This window comes from Carassius gibelio, chromosome A15 (assembly GCF_023724105.1).
Source record: "Carassius gibelio isolate Cgi1373 ecotype wild population from Czech Republic chromosome A15, carGib1.2-hapl.c, whole genome shotgun sequence".
NCBI classification, from domain to species: domain Eukaryota; kingdom Metazoa; phylum Chordata; class Actinopteri; order Cypriniformes; family Cyprinidae; genus Carassius; species Carassius gibelio.
This window is the reverse complement of record NC_068385.1, coordinates 18,519,408-18,532,320: the sequence shown is the minus strand read 5'-3', so window position 1 is coordinate 18,532,320 and position 12,913 is coordinate 18,519,408. Positions and strand designations below refer to the sequence as shown.

Sequence of the window (12,913 nt, the reverse complement as noted above, 5' to 3'; positions counted from 1 at the left end):
GAGAATCCCTGACCGTACACTACCTTGTGGAGATCCAAAGAGCATCCGGTAAGACTCCCTTCACCCTGAGCCTTTGCTGTCCAGCCCTTCTTCACTGCCCACTCTCCTTTCTTATAAAAAGGTAGAGGCCACGCCTCCTTCAGCTCCAGTACGCCAGGGACCAAAGGCAAGTGTGTACACCTGCTTCCTCGTGTCCAGAAGATGCTCCTGTACATCACGGTGTAATCGGACACGTTTAGAAACTGACGCGCTACGTTCACCTGTCCCCCAAACTCGGTGAGCGGTTGCATCAATGGAGGGGTGTGCGTCCGGCCTCAGCACCGACGCGCTCCGTGCGGCACGGTATGCGAGGGGGTGAGATGGCTCACTGGGCCCTTACCAGCTCTGAGAGAGCTCGCAGGGACCCGAGGGGTACAGATACCTCGAGCGAGCCAGCTGTTCCGTGCTCGCCACGGCGGCACATATACTAAAATTGGATCGATACAGAGAAGATTAGCATGGCCCCTGCGAAAAGATGACACGCAAATCCGTGAAGCGCTACATCTTTTATTTGATTGCGATATCCGTGCCCCTCTACTCTATCAGCCCTCGGGCGGTGAATAAACATAGAAGTCTCCGCGTGGGAGGCGTTTTGACGTAAAATCACTCACCATCTCCTCTGTCTTAGAGATGTTCAGTTGCAGCCCCGCTCCGTCACACCATGTGATGAACTCATGAGAAGTACGTGGCCATCGTCAGACTCGGAACTTGAGAGCAGGGAGAGGAGAACCGTGTCAACTGCTTATTTAACAACATGAAATCTAGCCGGAGAACTTCCACGCTCATGTTTAGGATGTAAGAAGAGAATCCCTGACCGTACACTACCTTGTGGAGATCCAAAGAGCATCCGGTAAGACTCCCTTCACCCTGAGCCTTTGCTGTCCAGCCCTTCTTCACTGCCCACTCTCCTTTCTTATAAAAAGGTAGAGGCCACGCCTCCTTCAGCTCCAGTACGCCAGGGACCAAAGGCAAGTGTGTACACCTGCTTCCTCGTGTCCAGAAGATGCTCCTGTACATCACGGTGTAATCGGACACGTTTAGAAACTGACGCGCTACGTTCACCTGTCCCCCAAACTCGGTGAGCGGTTGCATCAATGGAGGGGTGTGCGTCCGGCCTCAGCACCGACGCGCTCCGTGCGGCACGGTATGCGAGGGGGTGAGATGGCTCACTGGGCCCTTACCAGCTCTGAGAGAGCTCGCAGGGACCCGAGGGGTACAGATACCTCGAGCGAGCCAGCTGTTCCGTGCTCGCCACGGCGGCACATATACTAAAATTGGATCGATACAGAGAAGATTAGCATGGCCCCTGCGAAAAGATGACACGCAAATCCGTGAAGCGCTACATCTTTTATTTGATTGCGATATCCGTGCCCCTCTACTCTATCAGCCCTCGGGCGGTGAATAAACATAGAAGTCTCCGCGTGGGAGGCGTTTTGACGTAAAATCACTCACCATCTCCTCTGTCTTAGAGATGTTCAGTTGCAGCCCCGCTCCGTCACACCATGTGATGAACTCATGCGAAGTACGTGGCCATCGTCAGACTCGGAACTTGAGAGCAGGGAGAGGAGAACCGTGTCAACTGCTTATTTAACAACATGAAATCTAGCCGGAGAACTTCCACGCTCATGTTTAGGATGTAAGAAGAGAATCCCTGACCGTACACTACCTTGTGGAGATCCAAAGAGCATCCGGTAAGACTCCCTTCACCCTGAGCCTTTGCTGTCCAGCCCTTCTTCACTGCCCACTCTCCTTTCTTATAAAAAGGTAGAGGCCACGCCTCCTTCAGCTCCAGTACGCCAGGGACCAAAGGCAAGTGTGTACACCTGCTTCCTCGTGTCCAGAAGATGCTCCTGTACATCACGGTGTAATCGGACACGTTTAGAAACTGACGCGCTACGTTCACCTTTCCCCCAAACTCGGTGAGCGGTTGCATCAATGGAGGGGTGTGCGTCCGGCCTCAGCACCGACGCGCTCCGTGCGGCACGGTATGCGAGGGGGTGAGATGGCTCACTGGGCCCTTACCAGCTCTGAGAGAGCTCGCAGGGACCCGAGGGCTACAGATACCTCGAGCGAGCCAGCTGTTCCGTGCTCGCCACGGCGGCACATATACTAAAATTGGATCGATACAGAGAAGATTAGCATGGCCCCTGCGGAAGGATGACACGCAAATCCGTGAAGCGCTCCATCTTTTATTTGATTGCGATATCCGTGCCCCTCTACTCTATCAGCCCTCGGGCGGTGAATAAACATAGAAGTCTCCGCGTGGGAGGCGTTTTGACGTAAAATCACTCACCATCTCCTCTGTCTTAGAGATGTTCAGTTGCAGCCCCGCTCCGTCACACCATGTGATGAACTCATGAGAAGTACGTGGCCATCGTCAGACTCGGAACTTGAGAGCAGGGAGAGGAGAACCGTGTCAACTGCTTATTTAACAACATGAAATCTAGCCGGAGAACTTCCACGCTCATGTTTAGGATGTAAGAAGAGAATCCCTGACCGTACACTACCTTGCGGAGATCCAAAGAGCATCCGGTAAGACTCCCTTCACCCTGAGCCTTTGCTGTCCAGCCCTTCTTCACTGCCCACTCTCCTTTCTTATAAAAAGGTAGAGGCCACGCCTCCTTCAGCTCCAGTACGCCAGGGACCAAAGGCAAGTGTGTACACCTGCTTCCTCGTGTCCAGAAGATGCTCCTGTACATCACGGTGTAATCGGACACGTTTAGAAACTGACGCGCTACGTTCACCTGTCCCCCAAACTCGGTGAGCGGTTGCATCAATGGAGGGGTGTGCGTCCGGCCTCAGCACCGACGCGCTCCGTGCGGCACGGTATGCGAGGGGGTGAGACGGCTCACTGGGCCCTTACCAGCTCTGAGAGAGCTCGCAGGGACCCGAGGGGTACAGATACCTCGAGCGAGCCAGCTGTTCCGTGCTCGCCACGGCGGCACATATACTAAAATTGGATCGATACAGAGAAGATTAGCATGGCCCCTGCGAAAGGATGACACGCAAATCCGTGAAGCGCTCCATCTTTTATTTGATTGCGATATCCGTGCCCCTCTACTCTATCAGCCCTCCGGCGGTGAATAAACATAGAAGTCTCCGCGTGGGAGGCGTTTTGACGTAAAATCACTCACCATCTCCTCTGTCTTAGAGATGTTCAGTTGCAGCCCCGCTCCGTCACACCATGTGATGAACTCATGAGAAGTACGTGGCCATCGTCAGACTCGGAACTTGAGAGCAGGGAGAGGAGAACCGTGTCAACTGCTTATTTAACAACATGAAATCTAGCCGGAGAACTTCCACGCTCATGTTTAGGATGTAAGAAGAGAATCCCTGACCGTACACTACCTTGTGGAGATCCAAAGAGCATCCGGTAAGACTCCCTTCACCCTGAGCCTTTGCTGTCCAGCCCTTCTTCACTGCCCACTCTCCTTTCTTATAAAAAGGTAGAGGCCACGCCTCCTTCAGCTCCAGTACGCCAGGGACCAAAGGCAAGTGTGTACACCTGCTTCCTCGTGTCCAGAAGATGCTCCTGTACATCACGGTGTAATCGGACACGTTTAGAAACTGACGCGCTACGTTCACCTGTCCCCCAAACTCGGTGAGCGGTTGCATCAATGGAGGGGTGTGCGTCCGGCCTCAGCACCGACGCGCTCCGTGCGGCACGGTATGCGAGGGGGTGAGACGGCTCACTGGGCCCTTACCAGCTCTGAGAGAGCTCGCAGGGACCCGAGGGGTACAGATACCTCGAGCGAGCCAGCTGTTCCGTGCTCGCCACGGCGGCACATATACTAAAATCGGATCGATACAGAAAAGATTAGCATGGCCCCTGCGAAAGGATGACACGCAAATCCGTGAAGCGCTCCATCTTTTATTTGATTGCGATATCCGTGCCCCTCTACTCTATCAGCCCTCGGGCGGTGAATAAACATAGAAGTCTCCGCGTGGGAGGCGTTTTGACGTAAAATCACTCACCATCTCCTCTGTCTTAGAGATGTTCAGTTGCAGCCCCGCTCCGTCACACCATGTGATGAACTCATGAGAAGTACGTGGCCATCGTCAGACTCGGAACTTGAGAGCAGGGAGAGGAGAACCGTGTCAACTGCTTATTTAACAACATGAAATCTAGCCGGAGAACTTCCACGCTCATGTTTAGGATGTAAGAAGAGAATCCCTGACCGTACACTACCTTGTGGAGATCCAAAGAGCATCCGGTAAGACTCCCTTCACCCTGAGCCTTTGCTGTCCAGCCCTTCTTCACTGCCCACTCTCCTTTCTTATAAAAAGGTAGAGGCCACGCCTCCTTCAGCTCCAGTACGCCAGGGACCAAAGGCAAGTGTGTACACCTGCTTCCTCGTGTCCAGAAGATGCTCCTGTACATCACGGTGTAATCGGACACGTTTAGAAACTGACGCGCTACGTTCACCTGTCCCCCAAACTCGGTGAGCGGTTGCATCAATGGAGGGGTGTGCGTCCGGCCTCAGCACCGACGCGCTCCGTGCGGCACGGTATGCGAGGGGGTGAGACGGCTCACAGGGCCCTTACCAGCTCTGAGAGAGCTCGCAGGGACCCGAGGGGTACAGATACCTCGAGCGAGCCAGCTGTTCCGTGCTCGCCACGGCGGCACATATACTAAAATTGGATCGATACAGAGAAGATTAGCATGGCCCCTGCGAAAGGATGACACGCAAATCCGTGAAGCGCTCCATCTTTTATTTGATTGCGATATCCGTGCCCCTCTACTCTATGCCCTCGGCGGTGAATAAACATAGAAGTCTCCGCGTGGGAGGCGTTTTGATGTAAAATCACTCACCATCTCCTCTGTCTTAGAGATGTTCAGTTGCAGCCCCGCTCCGTCACACCATGTGATGAACTCATGAGAAGTACGTGGCCATCGTCAGACTCGGAACTTGAGAGCAGGGAGAGGAGAACCGTGTCAACTGCTTATTTAACAACATGAAATCTAGCCGGAGAACTTCCACGCTCATGTTTAGGATGTAAGAAGAGAATCCCTGACCGTACACTACCTTGTGGAGATCCAAAGAGCATCCGGTAAGACTCCCTTCACCCTGAGCCTTTGCTGTCCAGCCCTTCTTCACTGCCCACTCTCCTTTCTTATAAAAAGGTAGAGGCCACGCCTCCTTCAGCTCCAGTACGCCAGGGACCAAAGGCAAGTGTGTACACCTGCTTCCTCGTGTCCAGAAGATGCTCCTGTACATCACGGTGTAATCGGACACGTTTAGAAACTGACGCGCTACGTTCACCTGTCCCCCAAACTCGGTGAGCGGTTGCATCAATGGAGGGGTGTGCGTCCGGCCTCAGCACCGACGCGCTCCGTGCGGCACGGTATGCGAGGGGGTGAGACGGCTCACTGGGCCCTTACCAGCTCTGAGAGAGCTCGCAGGGACCCGAGGGGTACAGATACCTCGAGCGAGCCAGCTGTTCCGTGCTCGCCACGGCGGCACATATACTAAAATTGGATCGATACAGAGAAGATTAGCATGGCCCCTGCGAAAGGATGACACGCAAATCCGTGAAGCGCTCCATCTTTTATTTGATTGCGATATCCGTGCCCCTCTACTCTATCAGCCCTCGGGCGGTGAATAAACATAGAAGTCTCCGCGTGGGAGGCGTTTTGACGTAAAATCACTCACCATCTCCTCTGTCTTAGAGATGTTCAGTTGCAGCCCCGCTCCGTCACACCATGTGATGAACTCATGAGAAGTACGTGGCCATCGTCAGACTCGGAACTTGAGAGCAGGGAGAGGAGAACCGTGTCAACTGCTTATTTAACAACATGAAATCTAGCCGGAGAACTTCCACGCTCATGTTTAGGATGTAAGAAGAGAATCCCTGACCGTACACTACCTTGTGGAGATCCAAAGAGCATCCGGTAAGACTCCCTTCACCCTGAGCCTTTGCTGTCCAGCCCTTCTTCACTGCCCACTCTCCTTTCTTATAAAAAGGTAGAGGCCACGCCTCCTTCAGCTCCAGTACGCCAGGGACCAAAGGCAAGTGTGTACACCTGCTTCCTCGTGTCCAGAAGATGCTCCTGTACATCACGGTGTAATCGGACACGTTTAGAAACTGACGCGCTACGTTCACCTGTCCCCCAAACTCGGTGAGCGGTTGCATCAATGGAGGGGTGTGCGTCCGGCCTCAGCACCGACGCGCTCCGTGCGGCACGGTATGCGAGGGGGTGAGACGGCTCACAGGGCCCTTACCAGCTCTGAGAGAGCTCGCAGGGACCCGAGGGGTACAGATACCTCGAGCGAGCCAGCTGTTCCGTGCTCGCCACGGCGGCACATATACTAAAATTGGATCGATACAGAGAAGATTAGCATGGCCCCTGCGAAAGGATGACACGCAAATCCGTGAAGCGCTCCATCTTTTATTTGATTGCGATATCCGTGCCCCTCTACTCTATGCCCTCGGCGGTGAATAAACATAGAAGTCTCCGCGTGGGAGGCGTTTTGATGTAAAATCACTCACCATCTCCTCTGTCTTAGAGATGTTCAGTTGCAGCCCCGCTCCGTCACACCATGTGATGAACTCATGAGAAGTACGTGGCCATCGTCAGACTCGGAACTTGAGAGCAGGGAGAGGAGAACCGTGTCAACTGCTTATTTAACAACATGAAATCTAGCCGGAGAACTTCCACGCTCATGTTTAGGATGTAAGAAGAGAATCCCTGACCGTACACTACCTTGTGGAGATCCAAAGAGCATCCGGTAAGACTCCCTTCACCCTGAGCCTTTGCTGTCCAGCCCTTCTTCACTGCCCACTCTCCTTTCTTATAAAAAGGTAGAGGCCACGCCTCCTTCAGCTCCAGTACGCCAGGGACCAAAGGCAAGTGTGTACACCTGCTTCCTCGTGTCCAGAAGATGCTCCTGTACATCACGGTGTAATCGGACACGTTTAGAAACTGACGCGCTACGTTCACCTGTCCCCCAAACTCGGTGAGCGGTTGCATCAATGGAGGGGTGTGCGTCCGGCCTCAGCACCGACGCGCTCCGTGCGGCACGGTATGCGAGGGGGTGAGACGGCTCACTGGGCCCTTACCAGCTCTGAGAGAGCTCGCAGGGACCCGAGGGGTACAGATACCTCGAGCGAGCCAGCTGTTCCGTGCTCGCCACGGCGGCACATATACTAAAATTGGATCGATACAGAGAAGATTAGCATGGCCCCTGCGAAAGGATGACACGCAAATCCGTGAAGCGCTCCATCTTTTATTTGATTGCGATATCCGTGCCCCTCTACTCTATCAGCCCTCGGGCGGTGAATAAACATAGAAGTCTCCGCGTGGGAGGCGTTTTGACGTAAAATCACTCACCATCTCCTCTGTCTTAGAGATGTTCAGTTGCAGCCCCGCTCCGTCACACCATGTGATGAACTCATGAGAAGTACGTGGCCATCGTCAGACTCGGAACTTGAGAGCAGGGAGAGGAGAACCGTGTCAACTGCTTATTTAACAACATGAAATCTAGCCGGAGAACTTCCACGCTCATGTTTAGGATGTAAGAAGAGAATCCCTGACCGTACACTACCTTGTGGAGATCCAAAGAGCATCCGGTAAGACTCCCTTCACCCTGAGCCTTTGCTGTCCAGCCCTTCTTCACTGCCCACTCTCCTTTCTTATAAAAAGGTAGAGGCCACGCCTCCTTCAGCTCCAGTACGCCAGGGACCAAAGGCAAGTGTGTACACCTGCTTCCTCGTGTCCAGAAGATGCTCCTGTACATCACGGTGTACTCGGACACGTTTAGAAACTGACGCGCTACGTTCACCTGTCCCCCAAACTCGGTGAGCGGTTGCATCAATGGAAGGGTGTGCGTCCGGCCTCAGCACCGACGCGCTCCGTGCGGCACGGTATGCGAGGGGGTGAGATGGCTCACTGGGCCCTTACCAGCTCTGAGAGAGCTCGCAGGGACCCGAGGGGTAGAGATACCTCGAGCGAGCCAGCTGTTCCGTGCTCGCCACGGCGGCACATATACTAAAATTGGATCGATACAGAGAAGATTAGCATGGCCCCTGCGAAAGGATGACACGCAAATCCGTGAAGCGCTCCATCTTTTATTTGATTGCGATATCCGTGCCCCTCTACTCTATCAGCCCTCGGGCGGTGAATAAACATAGAAGTCTCCGCGTGGGAGGCGTTTTGACGTAAAATCACTCACCATCTCCTCTGTCTTAGAGATGTTCAGTTGCAGCCCCGCTCCGTCACACCATGTGATGAACTCATGAGAAGTACGTGGCCATCGTCAGACTCGGAACTTGAGAGCAGGGAGAGGAGAACCGTGTCAACTGCTTATTTAACAACATGAAATCTAGCCGGAGAACTTCCACGCTCATGTTTAGGATGTAAGAAGAGAATCCCTGACCGTACACTACCTTGTGGAGATCCAAAGAGCATCCGGTAAGACTCCCTTCACCCTGAGCCTTTGCTGTCCAGCCCTTCTTCACTGCCCACTCTCCTTTCTTATAAAAAGGTAGAGGCCACGCCTCCTTCAGCTCCAGTACGCCAGGGACCAAAGGCAAGTGTGTACACCTGCTTCCTCGTGTCCAGAAGATGCTCCTGTACATCACGGTGTAATCGGACACGTTTAGAAACTGACGCGCTACGTTCACCTGTCCCCCAAACTCGGTGAGCGGTTGCATCAATGGAGGGGTGTGCGTCCGGCCTCAGCACCGACGCGCTCCGTGCGGCACGGTATGCGAGGGGGTGAGACGGCTCACTGGGCCCTTACCAGCTCTGAGAGAGCTCGCAGGGACCCGAGGGGTACAGATACCTCGAGCGAGCCAGCTGTTCCGTGCTCGCCACGGCGGCACATATACTAAAATTGGATCGATACAGAGAAGATTAGCATGGCCCCTGCGAAAGGATGACACGCAAATCCGTGAAGCGCTCCATCTTTTATTTGATTGCGATATCCGTGCCCCTCTACTCTATCAGCCCTCGGGCGGTGAATAAACATAGAAGTCTCCGCGTGGGAGGCGTTTTGACGTAAAATCACTCACCATCTCCTCTGTCTTAGAGATGTTCAGTTGCAGCCCCGCTCCGTCACACCATGTGATGAACTCATGAGAAGTACGTGGCCATCGTCAGACTCGGAACTTGAGAGCAGGGAGAGGAGAACCGTGTCAACTGCTTATTTAACAACATGAAATCTAGCCGGAGAACTTCCACGCTCATGTTTAGGATGTAAGAAGAGAATCCCTGACCGTACACTACCTTGTGGAGATCCAAAGAGCATCCGGTAAGACTCCCTTCACCCTGAGCCTTTGCTGTCCAGCCCTTCTTCACTGCCCACTCTCCTTTCTTATAAAAAGGTAGAGGCCACGCCTCCTTCAGCTCCAGTACGCCAGGGACCAAAGGCAAGTGTGTACACCTGCTTCCTCGTGTCCAGAAGATGCTCCTGTACATCACGGTGTAATCGGACACGTTTAGAAACTGACGCGCTACGTTCACCTGTCCCCCAAACTCGGTGAGCGGTTGCATCAATGGAGGGGTGTGCGTCCGGCCTCAGCACCGACGCGCTCCGTGCGGCACGGTATGCGAGGGGGTGAGACGGCTCACAGGGCCCTTACCAGCTCTGAGAGAGCTCGCAGGGACCCGAGGGGTACAGATACCTCGAGCGAGCCAGCTGTTCCGTGCTCGCCACGGCGGCACATATACTAAAATTGGATCGATACAGAGAAGATTAGCATGGCCCCTGCGAAAGGATGACACGCAAATCCGTGAAGCGCTCCATCTTTTATTTGATTGCGATATCCGTGCCCCTCTACTCTATGCCCTCGGCGGTGAATAAACATAGAAGTCTCCGCGTGGGAGGCGTTTTGATGTAAAATCACTCACCATCTCCTCTGTCTTAGAGATGTTCAGTTGCAGCCCCGCTCCGTCACACCATGTGATGAACTCATGAGAAGTACGTGGCCATCGTCAGACTCGGAACTTGAGAGCAGGGAGAGGAGAACCGTGTCAACTGCTTATTTAACAACATGAAATCTAGCCGGAGAACTTCCACGCTCATGTTTAGGATGTAAGAAGAGAATCCCTGACCGTACACTACCTTGTGGAGATCCAAAGAGCATCCGGTAAGACTCCCTTCACCCTGAGCCTTTGCTGTCCAGCCCTTCTTCACTGCCCACTCTCCTTTCTTATAAAAAGGTAGAGGCCACGCCTCCTTCAGCTCCAGTACGCCAGGGACCAAAGGCAAGTGTGTACACCTGCTTCCTCGTGTCCAGAAGATGCTCCTGTACATCACGGTGTAATCGGACACGTTTAGAAACTGACGCGCTACGTTCACCTGTCCCCCAAACTCGGTGAGCGGTTGCATCAATGGAGGGGTGTGCGTCCGGCCTCAGCACCGACGCGCTCCGTGCGGCACGGTATGCGAGGGGGTGAGACGGCTCACTGGGCCCTTACCAGCTCTGAGAGAGCTCGCAGGGACCCGAGGGGTACAGATACCTCGAGCGAGCCAGCTGTTCCGTGCTCGCCACGGCGGCACATATACTAAAATTGGATCGATACAGAGAAGATTAGCATGGCCCCTGCGAAAGGATGACACGCAAATCCGTGAAGCGCTCCATCTTTTATTTGATTGCGATATCCGTGCCCCTCTACTCTATCAGCCCTCGGGCGGTGAATAAACATAGAAGTCTCCGCGTGGGAGGCGTTTTGACGTAAAATCACTCACCATCTCCTCTGTCTTAGAGATGTTCAGTTGCAGCCCCGCTCCGTCACACCATGTGATGAACTCATGAGAAGTACGTGGCCATCGTCAGACTCGGAACTTGAGAGCAGGGAGAGGAGAACCGTGTCAACTGCTTATTTAACAACATGAAATCTAGCCGGAGAACTTCCACGCTCATGTTTAGGATGTAAGAAGAGAATCCCTGACCGTACACTACCTTGTGGAGATCCAAAGAGCATCCGGTAAGACTCCCTTCACCCTGAGCCTTTGCTGTCCAGCCCTTCTTCACTGCCCACTCTCCTTTCTTATAAAAAGGTAGAGGCCACGCCTCCTTCAGCTCCAGTACGCCAGGGACCAAAGGCAAGTGTGTACACCTGCTTCCTCGTGTCCAGAAGATGCTCCTGTACATCACGGTGTAATCGGACACGTTTAGAAACTGACGCGCTACGTTCACCTGTCCCCCAAACTCGGTGAGCGGTTGCATCAATGGAAGGGTGTGCGTCCGGCCTCAGCACCGACGCGCTCCGTGCGGCACGGTATGCGAGGGGGTGAGATGGCTCACTGGGCCCTTACCAGCTCTGAGAGAGCTCGCAGGGACCCGAGGGGTAGAGATACCTCGAGCGAGCCAGCTGTTCCGTGCTCGCCACGGCGGCACATATACTAAAATTGGATCGATACAGAGAAGATTAGCATGGCCCCTGCGAAAGGATGACACGCAAATCCGTGAAGCGCTCCATCTTTTATTTGATTGCGATATCCGTGCCCCTCTACTCTATCAGCCCTCGGGCGGTGAATAAACATAGAAGTCTCCGCGTGGGAGGCGTTTTGACGTAAAATCACTCACCATCTCCTCTGTCTTAGAGATGTTCAGTTGCAGCCCCGCTCCGTCACACCATGTGATGAACTCATGAGAAGTACGTGGCCATCGTCAGACTCGGAACTTGAGAGCAGGGAGAGGAGAACCGTGTCAACTGCTTATTTAACAACATGAAATCTAGCCGGAGAACTTCCACGCTCATGTTTAGGATGTAAGAAGAGAATCCCTGACCGTACACTACCTTGTGGAGATCCAAAGAGCATCCGGTAAGACTCCCTTCACCCTGAGCCTTTGCTGTCCAGCCCTTCTTCACTGCCCACTCTCCTTTCTTATAAAAAGGTAGAGGCCACGCCTCCTTCAGCTCCAGTACGCCAGGGACCAAAGGCAAGTGTGTACACCTGCTTCCTCGTGTCCAGAAGATGCTCCTGTACATCACGGTGTAATCGGACACGTTTAGAAACTGACGCGCTACGTTCACCTGTCCCCCAAACTCGGTGAGCGGTTGCATCAATGGAGGGGTGTGCGTCCGGCCTCAGCACCGACGCGCTCCGTGCGGCACGGTATGCGAGGGGGTGAGACGGCTCACTGGGCCCTTACCAGCTCTGAGAGAGCTCGCAGGGACCCGAGGGGTACAGATACCTCGAGCGAGCCAGCTGTTCCGTGCTCGCCACGGCGGCACATATACTAAAATTGGATCGATACAGAGAAGATTAGCATGGCCCCTGCGAAAGGATGACACGCAAATCCGTGAAGCGCTCCATCTTTTATTTGATTGCGATATCCGTGCCCCTCTACTCTATCAGCCCTCGGGCGGTGAATAAACATAGAAGTCTCCGCGTGGGAGGCGTTTTGACGTAAAATCACTCACCATCTCCTCTGTCTTAGAGATGTTCAGTTGCAGCCCCGCTCCGTCACACCATGTGATGAACTCATGAGAAGTACGTGGCCATCGTCAGACTCGGAACTTGAGAGCAGGGAGAGGAGAACCGTGTCAACTGCTTATTTAACAACATGAAATCTAGCCGGAGAACTTCCACGCTCATGTTTAGGATGTAAGAAGAGAATCCCTGACCGTACACTACCTTGTGGAGATCCAAAGAGCATCCGGTAAGACTCCCTTCACCCTGAGCCTTTGCTGTCCAGCCCTTCTTCACTGCCCACTCTCCTTTCTTATAAAAAGGTAGAGGCCACGCCTCCTTCAGCTCCAGTACGCCAGGGACCAAAGGCAAGTGTGTACACCTGCTTCCTCGTGTCCAGAAGATGCTCCTGTACATCACGGTGTAATCGGACACGTTTAGAAACTGACGCGCTACGTTCACCTGTCCCCCAAACTCGGTGAGCGGTTGCATCAATGGAGGGGTGTGCG

General features: G+C 53.8%; 15 non-coding genes across 15 annotated transcripts; all 15 read left to right on the top strand.

The window, feature by feature from the left end:
• The first annotated feature begins 442 nt into the window (after window positions 1–442).
• Window positions 443–549, top strand: LOC128029884 (U6 spliceosomal RNA). The gene has a single exon (XR_008187727.1). It is a non-coding gene; the product is annotated as a U6 spliceosomal RNA (small nuclear RNA).
• Window positions 550–1,283: 734 nt separating this feature from the next.
• On the top strand, window positions 1,284–1,390 carry LOC128029883 (U6 spliceosomal RNA). Its single transcript, XR_008187726.1, has one exon. It is a non-coding gene; the product is annotated as a U6 spliceosomal RNA (small nuclear RNA).
• A 734-nt stretch (window positions 1,391–2,124) lies between these two features.
• Window positions 2,125–2,231, top strand: LOC128029830 (U6 spliceosomal RNA). The gene has a single exon (XR_008187676.1). It is a non-coding gene; the product is annotated as a U6 spliceosomal RNA (small nuclear RNA).
• A 734-nt stretch (window positions 2,232–2,965) lies between these two features.
• LOC128029812 (U6 spliceosomal RNA) lies at window positions 2,966–3,072 on the top strand. The gene has a single exon (XR_008187659.1). It is a non-coding gene; the product is annotated as a U6 spliceosomal RNA (small nuclear RNA).
• A 734-nt stretch (window positions 3,073–3,806) lies between these two features.
• LOC128029899 (U6 spliceosomal RNA) lies at window positions 3,807–3,913 on the top strand. Its single transcript, XR_008187742.1, has one exon. It is a non-coding gene; the product is annotated as a U6 spliceosomal RNA (small nuclear RNA).
• Window positions 3,914–4,647: 734 nt separating this feature from the next.
• Window positions 4,648–4,754, top strand: LOC128029811 (U6 spliceosomal RNA). Its single transcript, XR_008187658.1, has one exon. It is a non-coding gene; the product is annotated as a U6 spliceosomal RNA (small nuclear RNA).
• Window positions 4,755–5,485: 731 nt separating this feature from the next.
• Window positions 5,486–5,592, top strand: LOC128029810 (U6 spliceosomal RNA). The gene has a single exon (XR_008187657.1). It is a non-coding gene; the product is annotated as a U6 spliceosomal RNA (small nuclear RNA).
• Window positions 5,593–6,326: 734 nt separating this feature from the next.
• LOC128029809 (U6 spliceosomal RNA) lies at window positions 6,327–6,433 on the top strand. The gene has a single exon (XR_008187656.1). It is a non-coding gene; the product is annotated as a U6 spliceosomal RNA (small nuclear RNA).
• A 731-nt stretch (window positions 6,434–7,164) lies between these two features.
• Window positions 7,165–7,271, top strand: LOC128029808 (U6 spliceosomal RNA). Its single transcript, XR_008187655.1, has one exon. It is a non-coding gene; the product is annotated as a U6 spliceosomal RNA (small nuclear RNA).
• Window positions 7,272–8,005: 734 nt separating this feature from the next.
• LOC128029807 (U6 spliceosomal RNA) lies at window positions 8,006–8,112 on the top strand. Its single transcript, XR_008187654.1, has one exon. It is a non-coding gene; the product is annotated as a U6 spliceosomal RNA (small nuclear RNA).
• A 734-nt stretch (window positions 8,113–8,846) lies between these two features.
• On the top strand, window positions 8,847–8,953 carry LOC128029806 (U6 spliceosomal RNA). The gene has a single exon (XR_008187653.1). It is a non-coding gene; the product is annotated as a U6 spliceosomal RNA (small nuclear RNA).
• A 734-nt stretch (window positions 8,954–9,687) lies between these two features.
• Window positions 9,688–9,794, top strand: LOC128029805 (U6 spliceosomal RNA). Its single transcript, XR_008187652.1, has one exon. It is a non-coding gene; the product is annotated as a U6 spliceosomal RNA (small nuclear RNA).
• A 731-nt stretch (window positions 9,795–10,525) lies between these two features.
• Window positions 10,526–10,632, top strand: LOC128029802 (U6 spliceosomal RNA). Its single transcript, XR_008187650.1, has one exon. It is a non-coding gene; the product is annotated as a U6 spliceosomal RNA (small nuclear RNA).
• A 734-nt stretch (window positions 10,633–11,366) lies between these two features.
• On the top strand, window positions 11,367–11,473 carry LOC128029801 (U6 spliceosomal RNA). The gene has a single exon (XR_008187649.1). It is a non-coding gene; the product is annotated as a U6 spliceosomal RNA (small nuclear RNA).
• Window positions 11,474–12,207: 734 nt separating this feature from the next.
• On the top strand, window positions 12,208–12,314 carry LOC128029800 (U6 spliceosomal RNA). The gene has a single exon (XR_008187648.1). It is a non-coding gene; the product is annotated as a U6 spliceosomal RNA (small nuclear RNA).
• The last annotated feature ends 599 nt before the right edge of the window (window positions 12,315–12,913 follow it).